The sequence below is a fragment of the Brienomyrus brachyistius genome, unplaced genomic scaffold (genome assembly GCF_023856365.1).
Source record: "Brienomyrus brachyistius isolate T26 unplaced genomic scaffold, BBRACH_0.4 scaffold72, whole genome shotgun sequence".
NCBI classification, from domain to species: Eukaryota; Metazoa; Chordata; class Actinopteri; order Osteoglossiformes; family Mormyridae; genus Brienomyrus; species Brienomyrus brachyistius.
The window spans coordinates 1,267,583-1,281,202 of NW_026042347.1; positions in this window are offsets into that span (position 1 = coordinate 1,267,583).

Sequence of the window (13,620 nt, forward strand, 5' to 3'; positions counted from 1 at the left end):
GTCAGGCTGCTGCTGCTTTGTCAGTGTCAGGCTGCTGCTGCTTGTTTGTCAGTGTCAGGGTGCTGCTGCTTGTTTGTCAGTGTCAGGCTGCTGCTGCTTTGTCAGTGTCAGGGTGCTGCTGCTTGTTTGTCAGGGTGCTGCTGCTTGTTTGTCAGGGTGCTGCTTGTTTGTCAGGGTGCTGCTTGTTTGTCAGGGTGCTGCTGGTTTGTCAGGGTGCTGCTGGTTTGTCAGGGTGCTGCTGGTTTGTCAGGGTGCTGCTGGTTTGTCAGGGTGCTGCTGGTTTGTCAGGGTGCTGCTGGTTTGTCAGGGTGCTGCTGGTTTGTCAGGGTGCTGTTGGTTTGTCAGGGTGCTGCTGGTTTGTCAGGGTGCTGCTGGTTTGTCAGGCTGCTGGTTTGTCAGGCTGCTGGTTTGTCAGGCTGCTGGTTTGTCAGGCTGCTGCTTTGTCAGGGTCAGGCTGCTGCTTTGTCAGTGTCAGGCTGCTGCTTTGTCAGGGTCAGGCTGCTGCTGCTTTGTCAGTGTCAGGCTGCTGCTGCTTTGTCAGTGTCAGGCTGCTGCTGCTTTGTCAGGGTGCTGCTTTGTCAGGGTGCTGCTTTGTCAGGCTGCTGCTTTGTCAGGCTGCTGCTTTGTCAGGCTGCTGCTTTGTCAGGCTGCTGCTTTGTCAGGCTGCTGCTTTGTCAGGCTGCTGCTTTGTCAGTGTCAGGCTGCTGCTTTGTCAGGGTGCTGGTTTGTCAGGGTCAGGCTGCTGCTTTGTCAGGGTGCTGCTTGTTTGTCAGGGTGCTGCTTGTTTGTCAGTGTCAGGCTGCTGGTTTGTCAGTGTCAGGCTGCTGGTTTGTCAGTGTCAGGCTGCTGCTTTGTCAGTGTCAGGCTGCTGCTTTGTCAGGCTGCTGCTTTGTCAGGCTGCTGCTTTGTCAGGCTGCTGCTTTGTCAGGCTGCTGCTTTGTCAGGCTGCTGCTTTGTCAGTGTCAGGCTGCTGCTTTGTCAGTGTCAGGCTGCTGCTTTGTCAGTGTCAGGCTGCTGCTTTGTCAGTGTCAGGCTGCTGCTTTGTCAGTGTCAGGCTGCTGCTGTGTCAGGCTGCTGCTTTGTCAGGCTGCTGCTTTGTCAGGCTGCTGCTTTGTCAGGCTGCTGCTTTGTCAGGCTGCTGGTTTGTCAGGCTGCTGGTTTGTCAGGGTGCTGGTTTGTCAGGGTGCTGGTTTGTCAGTGTCAGGCTGCTGCTTTGTCAGGGTCAGGCTGCTGCTTTGTCAGGGTCAGGCTGCTGCTTTGTCAGGGTCAGGCTGCTGCTTTGTCAGGGTCAGGCTGCTGCTTTGTCAGTGTCAGGCTGCTGCTGGTTTGTCAGGCTGCTGCTGGTTTGTCAGTGTCAGGCTGCTGCTGGTTTGTCAGTGTCAGGCTGCTGCTGGTTTGTCAGTGTCAGGCTGCTGCTGGTTTGTCAGTGTCAGGCTGCTGCTGGTTTGTCAGTGTCAGGCTGCTGCTGGTTTGTCAGTGTCAGGCTGCTGCTGGTTTGTCAGTGTCAGGCTGCTGCTTGTTTGTCAGGCTGCTGCTTGTTTGTCAGTGTCAGGCTGCTGCTTGTTTGTCAGTGTCAGGCTGCTGCTTGTTTGTCAGTGTCAGGCTGCTGCTGGTTTGTCAGTGTCAGGCTGCTGGTTTGTCAGGCTGCTGCTTTGTCAGGCTGCTGCTTTGTCAGGCTGCTGCTTTGTCAGTGTCAGGCTGCTGCTTTGTCAGTGTCAGGCTGCTGCTTTGTCAGTGTCAGGCTGCTGCTTTGTCAGTGTCAGGCTGCTGCTTTGTCAGTGTCAGGCGGCTGCTGCTTTGTCAGTGTCAGGCTGCTGCTGCTTTGTCAGTGTCAGGCTGCTGCTGCTTTGTCAGTGTCAGGCTGCTGCTGGTTTGTCAGTGTCAGGCTGCTGCTGGTTTGTCAGTGTCAGGCTGCTGCTGGTTTGTCAGTGTCAGGCTGCTGCTGGTTTGTCAGGGTGCTGCTGGTTTGTCAGGGTGCTGCTGGTTTGTCAGTGTCAGGCTGCTGCTGGTTTGTCAGGGTGCTGCTTGTTTGTCAGGGTGCTGCTTGTTTGTCAGGGTGCTGCTTGTTTGTCAGGGTGCTGCTTGTTTGTCAGGGTGCTGCTTGTTTGTCAGGGTGCTGCTGGTTTGTCAGGCTGCTGCTTTGTCAGGCTGCTGCTTTGTCAGTGTCAGGCTGCTGCTTTGTCAGGCTGCTGCTTTGTCAGGGTCAGGCTGCTGCTTTGTCAGGGTGCTGGTTTGTCAGGGTCAGGCTGCTGCTTTGTCAGGGTGCTGGTTTGTCAGGGTCAGGCTGCTGCTTTGTCAGTGTCAGGCTGCTGCTTTGTCAGTGTCAGGCTGCTGCTTTGTCAGTGTCAGGCTGCTGCTGGTTTGTCAGTGTCAGGCTGCTGCTGCTTTGTCAGGGTGCTGCTTTGTCAGGGTGCTGCTTTGTCAGGGTGCTGCTTTGTCAGGCTGCTTTGTCAGGCTGCTGCTTTGTCAGGCTGCTGCTTTGTCAGGGTCAGGCTGCTGCTTTGTCAGGGTCAGGCTGCTGCTTTGTCAGGGTCAGGCTGCTGCTTTGTCAGGGTGCTGCTGGTTTGTCAGGCTGCTGCTGGTTTGTCAGGCTGCTGCTGGTTTGTCAGGCTGCTGCTGGTTTGTCAGGCTGCTGCTGGTTTGTCAGTGTCAGGCTGCTGCTGGTTTGTCAGTGTCAGGCTGCTGCTGGTTTGTCAGTGTCAGGGTGCTGCTTGTTTGTCAGGGTGCTGCTTGTTTGTCTGGGTGCTGCTTGTTTGTCAGGGTGCTGCTTGTTTGTCAGGGTGCTGCTGGTTTGTCAGGGTGCTGCTGGTTTGTCAGGGTGCTGCTGGTTTGTCAGGGTGCTGCTGGTTTGTCAGGGTGCTGCTGGTTTGTCAGGGTGCTGCTGGTTTGTCAGGGTGCTGCTGGTTTGTCAGGGTGCTGCTGGTTTGTCAGGGTGCTGCTGGTTTGTCAGGGTGCTGCTGGTTTGTCAGGGTGCTGCTGGTTTGTCAGGCTGCTGCTGGTTTGTCAGGGTCAGGCTGCTGCTGGTTTGTCAGGGTCAGGCTGCTGCTGGTTTGTCAGGGTCAGGCTGCTGCTGGTTTGTCAGGGTCAGGCTGCTGCTGGTTTGTCAGGGTCAGGCTGCTGCTGGTTTGTCAGGGTCAGGCTGCTGCTGGTTTGTCAGGCTGCTGCTGGTTTGTCAGGGTCAGGCTGCTGCTGGTTTGTCAGGCTGCTGCTGGTTTGTCAGGGTCAGGCTGCTGCTGGTTTGTCAGGCTGCTGCTGCTTTGTCTGTCAGTGTCAGGCTGCTGCTGCTTTGTCTGTCAGTGTCAGGCTGCTGCTGCTTTGTTTGTCAGTGTCAGGGTGCTGCTTGTTTGTCAGTGTCAGGGTGCTGCTTGTTTGTCAGGGTGCTGCTTGTTTGTCAGGCTGCTGCTTGTTTGTCAGGCTGCTGCTTGTTTGTCAGGCTGCTGCTTGTTTGTCAGGCTGCTGGTTTGTCAGGCTGCTGGTTTGTCAGGGTGCTGCTTTGTCAGGGTGCTGCTTTGTCAGGGTGCTGCTTTGTCAGGGTGCTGCTTTGTCAGTGTCAGGGTGCTGCTTTGTCAGTGTCAGGGTGCTGCTTTGTCAGTGTCAGGGTGCTGCTTTGTCAGTGTCAGGGTGCTGCTTTGTCAGGGTGCTGCTTTGTCAGGCTGCTGCTTTGTCAGGCTGCTGGTTTGTCAGGCTGCTGGTTTGTCAGGCTGCTGGTTTGTCAGGCTGCTGGTTTGTCAGGGTCAGGCTGCTGCTTTGTCAGTGTCAGGCTGCTGCTTTGTCAGTGTCAGGCTGCTGCTGGTTTGTCAGTGTCAGGCTGCTGCTGGTTTGTCAGTGTCAGGCTGCTGCTGGTTTGTCAGGGTCAGGCTGCTGCTGGTTTGTCAGGGTGCTGGTTTGTCAGGGTCAGGCTGCTGCTTTGTCAGGGTCAGGCTGCTGGTTTGTCAGGGTGCTGCTGGTTTGTCAGTGTCAGGGTGCTGCTGCTTTGTCAGGGTGCTGCTTTGTCAGGGTGCTGCTTTGTCAGGGTGCTGCTTTGTCAGGCTGCTGCTTTGTCAGTGTCAGGCTGCTGCTGGTTTGTCAGGGTCAGGCTGCTGCTGGTTTGTCAGGGTCAGGCTGCTGCTGGTTTGTCAGTGTCAGGCTGGTTTGTCAGGGTCAGGCTGGTTTGTCAGTGTCAGGCTGCTGCTTTGTCAGTGTCAGGCTGCTGCTTTGTCAGGGTGCTGCTGGTTTGTCATTGTCAGGCTGCTGCTTTGTCAGGCTGCTGCTTTGTCAGGCTGCTGCTTTGTCAGGCTGCTGCTTTGTCAGTGTCAGGCTGCTGCTTTGTCAGTGTCAGGCTGCTGCTTTGTCAGGGTCAGGCTGCTGCTTTGTCAGGGTCAGGCTGCTGCTTTGTCAGGGTCAGGCTGCTGGTTTGTCAGGGTGCTGCTGGTTTGTCAGGGTGCTGCTGGTTTGTCAGGGTGCTGCTGGTTTGTCAGGGTGCTGCTGGTTTGTCAGGGTGCTGCTGGTTTGTCAGGGTGCTGCTGGTTTGTCAGGGTGCTGCTGCTTTGTCAGGGTGCTGCTGCTTTGTCAGGGTGCTGCTGCTTTGTCAGGGTGCTGCTGCTTTGTCAGGGTCAGGCTGCTGCTGCTTTGTCAGGGTCAGGCTGCTGCTGCTTTGTCAGGGTCAGGCTGCTGCTGCTTTGTCAGTGTCAGGCTGCTGCTGGTTTGTCAGGCTGCTGCTGGTTTGTCAGGGTGCTGCTGGTTTGTCAGGGTGCTGCTGGTTTGTCAGGCTGCTGCTGGTTTGTCAGGCTGCTGCTGGTTTGTCAGGCTGCTGCTGGTTTGTCAGGCTGCTGCTGGTTTGTCAGGCTGCTGCTGGTTTGTCAGGCTGCTGCTGGTTTGTCAGGCTGCTGCTGGTTTGTCAGGCTGCTGCTGGTTTGTCAGGCTGCTACTGGTTTGTCAGGCTGCTGCTGGTTTGTCAGTGTCAGGCTGCTGCTGGTTTGTCAGTGTCAGGCTGCTGCTGGTTTGTCAGTGTCAGGCTGCTGCTGGTTTGTCAGGCTGCTGCTGGTTTGTCAGGCTGCTGCTGGTTTGTCAGGCTGCTGCTGGTTTGTCAGGCTGCTGCTGGTTTGTCAGGCTGCTGCTGGTTTGTCAGGCTGCTGCTGGTTTGTCAGGCTGCTGCTGGTTTGTCAGGCTGCTGCTGGTTTGTCAGGCTGCTGGTTTGTCAGGCTGCTGCTTTGTCAGGCTGCTGCTTTGTCAGGCTGCTGCTTTGTCAGGCTGCTGCTTTGTCAGGCTGCTGCTTTGTCAGGCTGCTGCTTTGTCAGGCTGCTGCTTTGTCAGGGTCAGGCTGCTGCTGGTTTGTCAGGCTGCTGCTGGTTTGTCAGGCTGCTGCTGGTTTGTCAGGCTGCTGCTGGTTTGTCAGGCTGCTGCTGGTTTGTCAGGCTGCTGCTGGTTTGTCAGGCTGCTGCTGCTTTGTCAGGCTGCTGCTGCTTTGTCAGGCTGCTGCTGCTTTGTCAGGCTGCTGCTGCTTTGTCAGGCTGCTGCTGCTTTGTCAGGGGGCTGCTGCTTTGTCAGGGGGCTGCTGCTTTGTCAGGGGGCTGCTGCTTTGTCAGGGGGCTGCTGCTTTGTCAGGGGGCTGCTGCTTTGTCAGGGTGCTGCTGCTTTGTCAGGGTGCTGCTTTGTCAGGCTGCTGCTTTGTCAGGCTGCTGCTTTGTCAGTGTCAGGCTGCTGCTTTGTCAGTGTCAGGCTGCTGCTTTGTCAGTGTCAGGCTGGTTTGTCAGGCTGCTGCTTTGTCAGTGTCAGGCTGCTGCTTTGTCAGTGTCAGGCTGGTTTGTCAGGCTGGTTTGTCAGGCTGCTGCTGGTTTGTCAGGCTGCTGCTGGTTTGTCAGGCTGCTGCTGCTTTGTCAGGCTGCTGCTGCTTTGTCAGGCTGCTGCTGCTTTGTCAGGCTGCTGCTGCTTTGTCAGGCTGCTGCTGCTTTGTCAGGCTGCTGCTGCTTTGTCAGGCTGCTGCTGCTTTGTCAGGGTCAGGCTGCTGCTGCTTTGTCAGGGTCAGGCTGCTGCTTTGTCAGGGTCAGGCTGCTTCTTTGTCAGGCTGCTGCTGGTTTGTCAGTGTCAGGCTGCTGCTGGTTTGTCAGTGTCAGGCTGCTGCTGGTTTGTCAGTGTCAGGCTGCTGCTGGTTTGTCAGTGTCAGGCTGCTGCTGGTTTGTCAGTGTCAGGCTGCTGCTGGTTTGTCAGGCTGCTGCTTTGTCAGGCTGCTGCTGGTTTGTCAGGCTGCTGCTTTGTCAGGCTGCTGCTTTGTCAGGCTGCTGCTTTGTCAGGCTGCTGCTTTGTCAGGCTGCTGCTTTGTCAGGCTGCTGCTTTGTCAGGCTGCTGCTTTGTCAGGGTCGTGCTGCTGGTTTGTCAGGCTGCTGGTTTGTCAGGGTCGTGCTGCTGGTTTGTCAGGGTGCTGCTGGTTTGTCAGGGTGCTGCTGGTTTGTCAGGCTGCTGCTGGTTTGTCAGGCTGCTGCTGGTTTGTCAGGGTCAGGCTGCTGCTGGTTTGTCAGGGTCAGGCTGCTGCTGGTTTGTCAGGGTCAGGCTGCTGCTGGTTTGTCAGGGTCAGGCTGCTGCTGGTTTGTCAGGGTCAGGCTGCTGCTGGTTTGTCAGGGTCAGGCTGCTGCTGGTTTGTCAGGGTCAGGCTGCTGCTGGTTTGTCAGGGTGCTGCTGTTTTGTCAGGGTCAGGCTGCTGCTGGTTTGTCAGGCTGCTGCTGGTTTGTCAGGCTGCTGCTGCTTTGTCTGTCAGTGTCAGGCTGCTGCTGCTTTGTCTGTCAGTGTCAGGGTGCTGCTTGTTTGTCAGTGTCAGGGTGCTGCTTGTTTGTCAGTGTCAGGGTGCTGCTTGTTTGTCAGGGTGCTGCTTGTTTGTCAGGCTGCTGCTTGTTTGTCAGGCTGCTGCTTGTTTGTCAGGCTGCTGGTTTGTCAGGCTGCTGGTTTGTCAGGCTGCTGGTTTGTCAGGGTGCTGCTTTGTCAGGGTGCTGCTTTGTCAGGGTGCTGCTTTGTCAGGGTGCTGCTTTGTCAGGGTGCTGCTTTGTCAGTGTCAGGGTGCTGCTTTGTCAGTGTCAGGGTGCTGCTTTGTCAGTGTCAGGGTGCTGCTTTGTCAGTGTCAGGGTGCTGCTTTGTCAGGCTGCTGCTTTGTCAGGCTGCTGCTTTGTCAGGCTGCTGGTTTGTCAGGCTGCTGGTTTGTCAGGCTGCTGGTTTGTCAGGCTGCTGGTTTGTCAGGCTGCTGGTTTGTCAGGCTGCTGGTTTGTCAGGCTGCTGGTTTGTCAGGCTGCTGGTTTGTCAGGCTGCTGCTTTGTCAGTGTCAGGCTGCTGCTTTGTCAGTGTCAGGCTGGTTTGTCAGGCTGGTTTGTCAGGCTGGTTTGTCAGGCTGCTGCTGGTTTGTCAGGCTGCTGCTGGTTTGTCAGGCTGCTGCTGCTTTGTCAGGCTGCTGCTGCTTTGTCAGGCTGCTGCTGCTTTGTCAGGCTGCTGCTGCTTTGTCAGGGTCAGGCTGCTGCTGCTTTGTCAGGGTCAGGCTGCTGCTTTGTCAGGGTCAGGCTGCTTCTTTGTCAGGCTGCTGCTGGTTTGTCAGTGTCAGGCTGCTGCTGGTTTGTCAGTGTCAGGCTGCTGCTGGTTTGTCAGTGTCAGGCTGCTGCTGGTTTGTCTGTGTCAGGGTGCTGCTTGTTTGTCAGGGTGCTGCTTGTTTGTCAGGGTGCTGCTTGTTTGTCAGGCTGCTGCTTGTTTGTCAGGCTGCTGCTTGTTTGTCAGGCTGCTGGTTTGTCAGGGTGCTGCTTTGTCAGGGTGCTGCTTTGTCAGGGTGCTGCTTTGTCAGGGTGCTGCTTTGTCAGGGTGCTGCTTTGTCAGGGTGCTGCTTTGTCAGTGTCAGGGTGCTGCTTTGTCAGTGTCAGGGTGCTGCTTTGTCAGTGTCAGGGTGCTGCTTTGTCAGTGTCAGGGTGCTGCTTTGTCAGGCTGCTGCTTTGTCAGGCTGCTGCTTTGTCAGGCTGCTGGTTTGTCAGGCTGCTGGTTTGTCAGGCTGCTGGTTTGTCAGGCTGCTGGTTTGTCAGGGTCAGGCTGGTTTGTCAGGGTCAGGCTGGTTTGTCAGGCTGCTGCTTTGTCAGTGTCAGGCTGCTGCTTTGTCAGTGTCAGGCTGGTTTGTCAGGCTGGTTTGTCAGGCTGGTTTGTCAGGCTGCTGCTGGTTTGTCAGGCTGCTGCTGGTTTGTCAGGCTGCTGCTGGTTTGTCAGGCTGCTGCTGCTTTGTCAGGCTGCTGCTGCTTTGTCAGGCTGCTGCTGCTTTGTCAGGCTGCTGCTGCTTTGTCAGGCTGCTGCTGCTTTGTCAGGCTGCTGCTGCTTTGTCAGGCTGCTGCTGCTTTGTCAGGGTCAGGCTGCTGCTGCTTTGTCAGGGTCAGGCTGCTGCTTTGTCAGGGTCAGGCTGCTTCTTTGTCAGGCTGCTGCTGGTTTGTCAGTGTCAGGCTGCTGCTGGTTTGTCAGTGTCAGGCTGCTGCTGGTTTGTCAGTGTCAGGCTGCTGCTGGTTTGTCAGTGTCAGGCTGCTGCTGGTTTGTCAGTGTCAGGCTGCTGCTGGTTTGTCAGTGTCAGGCTGCTGCTGGTTTGTCAGGCTGCTGCTTTGTCAGGCTGCTGCTGGTTTGTCAGGCTGCTGCTTTGTCAGGCTGCTGCTGGTTTGTCAGGCTGCTGCTGGTTTGTCAGGCTGCTGCTTTGTCAGGCTGCTGCTTTGTCAGGCTGCTGCTTTGTCAGGCTGCTGCTTTGTCAGGGTCGTGCTGCTGGTTTGTCAGGGTGCTGCTGGTTTGTCAGGGTGCTGCTGGTTTGTCAGGCTGCTGCTGGTTTGTCAGGCTGCTGCTGGTTTGTCAGGGTCAGGCTGCTGCTGGTTTGTCAGGGTCAGGCTGCTGCTGGTTTGTCAGGGTCAGGCTGCTGCTGGTTTGTCAGGGTCAGGCTGCTGCTGGTTTGTCAGGGTGCTGGTTTGTCAGGGTCAGGCTGCTGCTTTGTCAGGGTCAGGCTGCTGCTTTGTCAGGGTGCTGCTTTGTCAGGGTGCTGCTTTGTCAGGGTGCTGCTTTGTCAGGGTGCTGCTTTGTCAGGGTCAGGCTGCTGCTTTGTCAGTGTCAGGCTGCTGCTTTGTCAGGGTGCTGCTGGTTTGTCAGTGTCAGGCTGCTGCTGCTTTGTCAGTGTCAGGCTGCTGCTGGTTTGTCAGGGTGCTGCTGGTTTGTCAGGGTGCTGCTGGTTTGTCAGGGTGCTGCTGGTTTGTCAGGGTGCTGCTGGTTTGTCAGGGTGCTGCTGGTTTGTCAGGGTGCTGCTGGTTTGTCAGGCTGCTGCTGGTTTGTCAGGCTGCTGCTGGTTTGTCAGGGTGCTGCTGGTTTGTCAGGGGGCTGCTGGTTTGTCAGTGTCAGGCTGCTGCTGGTTTGTCAGTGTCAGGCTGCTGCTGGTTTGTCAGTGTCAGGCTGCTGCTGGTTTGTCAGGGTCAGGCTGCTGCTGGTTTGTCAGGGTCAGGCTGCTGCTGGTTTGTCAGGCTGCTGCTGGTTTGTCAGTGTCAGGCTGCTGCTGGTTTGTCAGTGTCAGGCTGCTGCTGGTTTGTCAGTGTCAGGCTGCTGCTGGTTTGTCAGGGTCAGGCTGCTGCTGGTTTGTCAGGGTCAGGCTGCTGCTGGTTTGTCAGGGTCAGGCTGCTGCTGGTTTGTCAGGCTGCTGCTGGTTTGTCAGGCTGCTGCTGGTTTGTCAGTCTGCTGCTTGTTTGTCAGGCTGCTGCTGGTTTGTCAGGCTGCTGCTGGTTTGTCAGGCTGCTGCTGGTTTGTCAGGCTGCTGCTGGTTTGTCAGGCTGCTGCTGGTTTGTCAGGCTGCTGCTGGTTTGTCAGGCTGCTGCTGGTTTGTCAGGGTCAGGCTGGTTTGTCAGGGTCAGGCTGGTTTGTCAGGGTCAGGCTGGTTTGTCAGGGTCAGGCTGGTTTGTCAGGGTCAGGCTGGTTTGTCAGGGTCAGGCTGGTTTGTCAGGGTCAGGCTGGTTTGTCAGGGTCAGGCTGGTTTGTCAGTGTCAGGCTGCTGCTGGTTTGTCAGTGTCAGGCTGCTGCTGGTTTGTCAGTGTCAGGCTGCTGCTGGTTTGTCAGGGTCAGGCTGCTGCTGGTTTGTCAGGGTCAGGCTGCTGCTGGTTTGTCAGGGTCAGGCTGCTGCTGGTTTGTCAGGGTCAGGCTGCTGCTGGTTTGTCAGGGTCAGGCTGCTGCTGGTTTGTCAGGGTCAGGCTGCTGCTGGTTTGTCAGGGTCAGGCTGCTGCTGGTTTGTCAGGGTCAGGCTGCTGCTGGTTTGTCAGGGTCAGGCTGCTGCTGGTTTGTCAGGGTCAGGCTGCTGCTGGTTTGTCAGGGTCAGGCTGCTGCTGGTTTGTCAGGGTCAGGCTGCTGCTGGTTTGTCAGGCTGCTGCTGGTTTGTCAGGGTCAGGCTGCTGCTGGTTTGTCAGGCTGCTGCTGCTTTGTCTGTCAGTGTCAGGCTGCTGCTGCTTTGTCTGTCAGTGTCAGGCTGCTGCTGCTTTGTCTGTCAGTGTCAGGGTGCTGCTTGTTTGTCAGGGTGCTGCTTGTTTGTCAGGGTGCTGCTTGTTTGTCAGGGTGCTGCTTGTTTGTCAGGCTGCTGCTTGTTTGTCAGGCTGCTGCTTGTTTGTCAGGCTGCTGGTTTGTCAGGGTGCTGCTTTGTCAGGGTGCTGCTTTGTCAGGGTGCTGCTTTGTCAGGGTGCTGCTTTGTCAGGGTGCTGCTTTGTCAGGGTGCTGCTTTGTCAGTGTCAGGGTGCTGCTTTGTCAGTGTCAGGGTGCTGCTTTGTCAGTGTCAGGGTGCTGCTTTGTCAGTGTCAGGGTGCTGCTTTGTCAGTGTCAGGGTGCTGCTTTGTCAGGCTGCTGCTTTGTCAGGCTGCTGCTTTGTCAGGCTGCTGGTTTGTCAGGCTGCTGCTTTGTCAGGCTGCTGGTTTGTCAGGCTGCTGGTTTGTCAGGCTGCTGGTTTGTCAGGCTGCTGGTTTGTCAGGGTCAGGCTGCTGCTTTGTCAGTGTCAGGCTGCTGCTTTGTCAGTGTCAGGCTGCTGCTGGTTTGTCAGTGTCAGGCTGCTGCTGGTTTGTCAGTGTCAGGCTGCTGCTGGTTTGTCAGTGTCAGGCTGCTGCTGGTTTGTCAGGGTGCTGGTTTGTCAGGGTCAGGCTGCTGCTTTGTCAGGGTCAGGCTGCTGGTTTGTCAGGGTCAGGCTGCTGCTTTGTCAGGGTGCTGCTGGTTTGTCAGTGTCAGGGTGCTGCTGCTTTGTCAGGGTGCTGCTTTGTCAGGGTGCTGCTTTGTCAGGCTGCTGCTTTGTCAGTGTCAGGCTGCTGCTGGTTTGTCAGGGTCAGGCTGCTGCTGGTTTGTCAGGGTCAGGCTGCTGCTGGTTTGTCAGTGTCAGGCTGGTTTGTCAGGGTCAGGCTGGTTTGTCAGTGTCAGGCTGCTGCTTTGTCAGGGTCAGGCTGCTGCTGGTTTGTCAGTGTCAGGCTGGTTTGTCAGGGTCAGGCTGGTTTGTCAGTGTCAGGCTGCTGCTTTGTCAGTGTCAGGCTGCTGCTTTGTCAGGGTGCTGCTGGTTTGTCATTGTCAGGCTGCTGCTTTGTCAGGCTGCTGCTTTGTCAGGCTGCTGCTTTGTCAGTGTCAGGCTGCTGCTTTGTCAGTGTCAGGCTGCTGCTTTGTCAGTGTCAGGCTGCTGCTTTGTCAGGGTCAGGCTGCTGCTTTGTCAGGGTCAGGCTGCTGCTTTGTCAGGGTCAGGCTGCTGCTTTGTCAGGGTGCTGCTGGTTTGTCAGTGTCAGGCTGCTGCTGCTTTGTCAGGGTGCTGCTGGTTTGTCAGGCTGCTGCTGGTTTGTCAGGCTGCTGCTGGTTTGTCAGGCTGCTGCTGGTTTGTCAGGCTGCTGCTGGTTTGTCAGGCTGCTGCTGGTTTGTCAGGCTGCTGCTGGTTTGTCAGTGTCAGGCTGCTGCTGGTTTGTCAGTGTCAGGGTGCTGCTTGTTTGTCAGGGTGCTGCTTGTTTGTCAGGGTGCTGCTTGTTTGTCAGGGTGCTGCTTGTTTGTCAGGGTGCTGCTGGTTTGTCAGGGTGCTGCTGGTTTGTCAGGGTGCTGCTGGTTTGTCAGGGTGCTGCTGGTTTGTCAGGGTGCTGCTGGTTTGTCAGGGTGCTGCTGGTTTGTCAGGGTGCTGCTGGTTTGTCAGGGTGCTGCTGGTTTGTCAGGGTGCTGCTGGTTTGTCAGGGTGCTGCTGGTTTGTCAGGGTCAGGCGGCTGCTGGTTTGTCAGGGTCAGGCGGCTGCTGGTTTGTCAGGCTGCTGCTTGTTTGTCAGGGTCTTGCTTGTTTGTCAGGGTGCTGCTTGTTTGTCAGGGTGCTGCTGGTTTGTCAGGGTGCTGCTGGTTTGTCAGGGTGCTGCTGGTTTGTCAGGGTGCTGCTGGTTTGTCAGGGTGCTGCTGCTTTGTCAGGGTGCTGCTGCTTTGTCAGGGTGCTGCTGCTTTGTCAGGGTGCTGCTGCTTTGTCAGGGTGCTGCTGCTTTGTCAGGGTGCTGCTGCTTTGTCAGGCTGCTGCTGCTTTGTCAGGGTCAGGCTGCTGCTGGTTTGTCAGGGTCAGGCTGCTGCTGCTTTGTCAGTGTCAGGCTGCTGCTGCTTTGTCAGGCTGCTGCTGCTTTGTCAGGCTGCTGCTGGTTTGTCAGGGTGCTGCTGGTTTGTCAGGCTGCTGCTGGTTTGTCAGGCTGCTGCTGGTTTGTCAGGCTGCTGCTGGTTTGTCAGGCTGCTGCTGGTTTGTCAGGCTGCTGCTGGTTTGTCAGGCTGCTGCTGGTTTGTCAGGCTGCTGCTGGTTTGTCAGGCTGCTGCTGGTTTGTCAGGCTGCTGCTGGTTTGTCAGTGTCAGGCTGCTGCTGGTTTGTCAGGCTGCTGCTGGTTTGTCAGGCTGCTGCTGGTTTGTCAGGCTGCTGCTGGTTTGTCAGGCTGCTGCTGGTTTGTCAGGCTGCTGCTGGTTTGTCAGGCTGCTGCTGGTTTGTCAGGCTGCTGCTGGTTTGTCAGGCTGCTGCTGGTTTGTCAGGCTGCTGCTGGTTTGTCAGGCTGCTGCTTTGTCAGGCTGCTGGTTTGTCAGGCTGCTGGTTTGTCAGGGTCAGGCTGCTGGTTTGTCAGGGTCAGGCTGCTGGTTTGTCAGGGTCAGGCTGCTGGTTTGTCAGGGTCAGGCTGCTGGTTTGTCAGGGTCAGGCTGCTGGTTTGTCAGGGTCAGGCTGCTGCTGGTTTGTCAGGCTGCTGCTGGTTTGTCAGGCTGCTGCTGGTTTGTCAGGCTGCTGCTGCTTTGTCAGGCTGCTGCTGCTTTGTCAGGCTGCTGCTGCTTTGTCAGGGTGCTGCTGCTTTGTCAGGGTGCTGCTTTGTCAGTGTCAGGGTGCTGCTTTGTCAGGCTGCTGCTTTGTCAGGCTGCTGCTTTGTCAGGCTGCTGCTTTGTCAGTGTCAGGCTGCTGCTTTGTCAGTGTCAGGCTGGTTTGTCAGGCTGCTGCTTTGTCAGTGTCAGGCTGGTTTGTCAGGCTGGTTTGTCAGGCTGCTGCTGGTTTGTCAGGCTGCTGCTGGTTTGTCAGGCTGCTGCTGCTTTGTCAGGCTGCTGCTGCTTTGTCAGGCTGCTGCTGCTTTGTCAGGCTGCTGCTGCTTTGTCAGGCTGCTGCTGCTTTGTCAGGCTG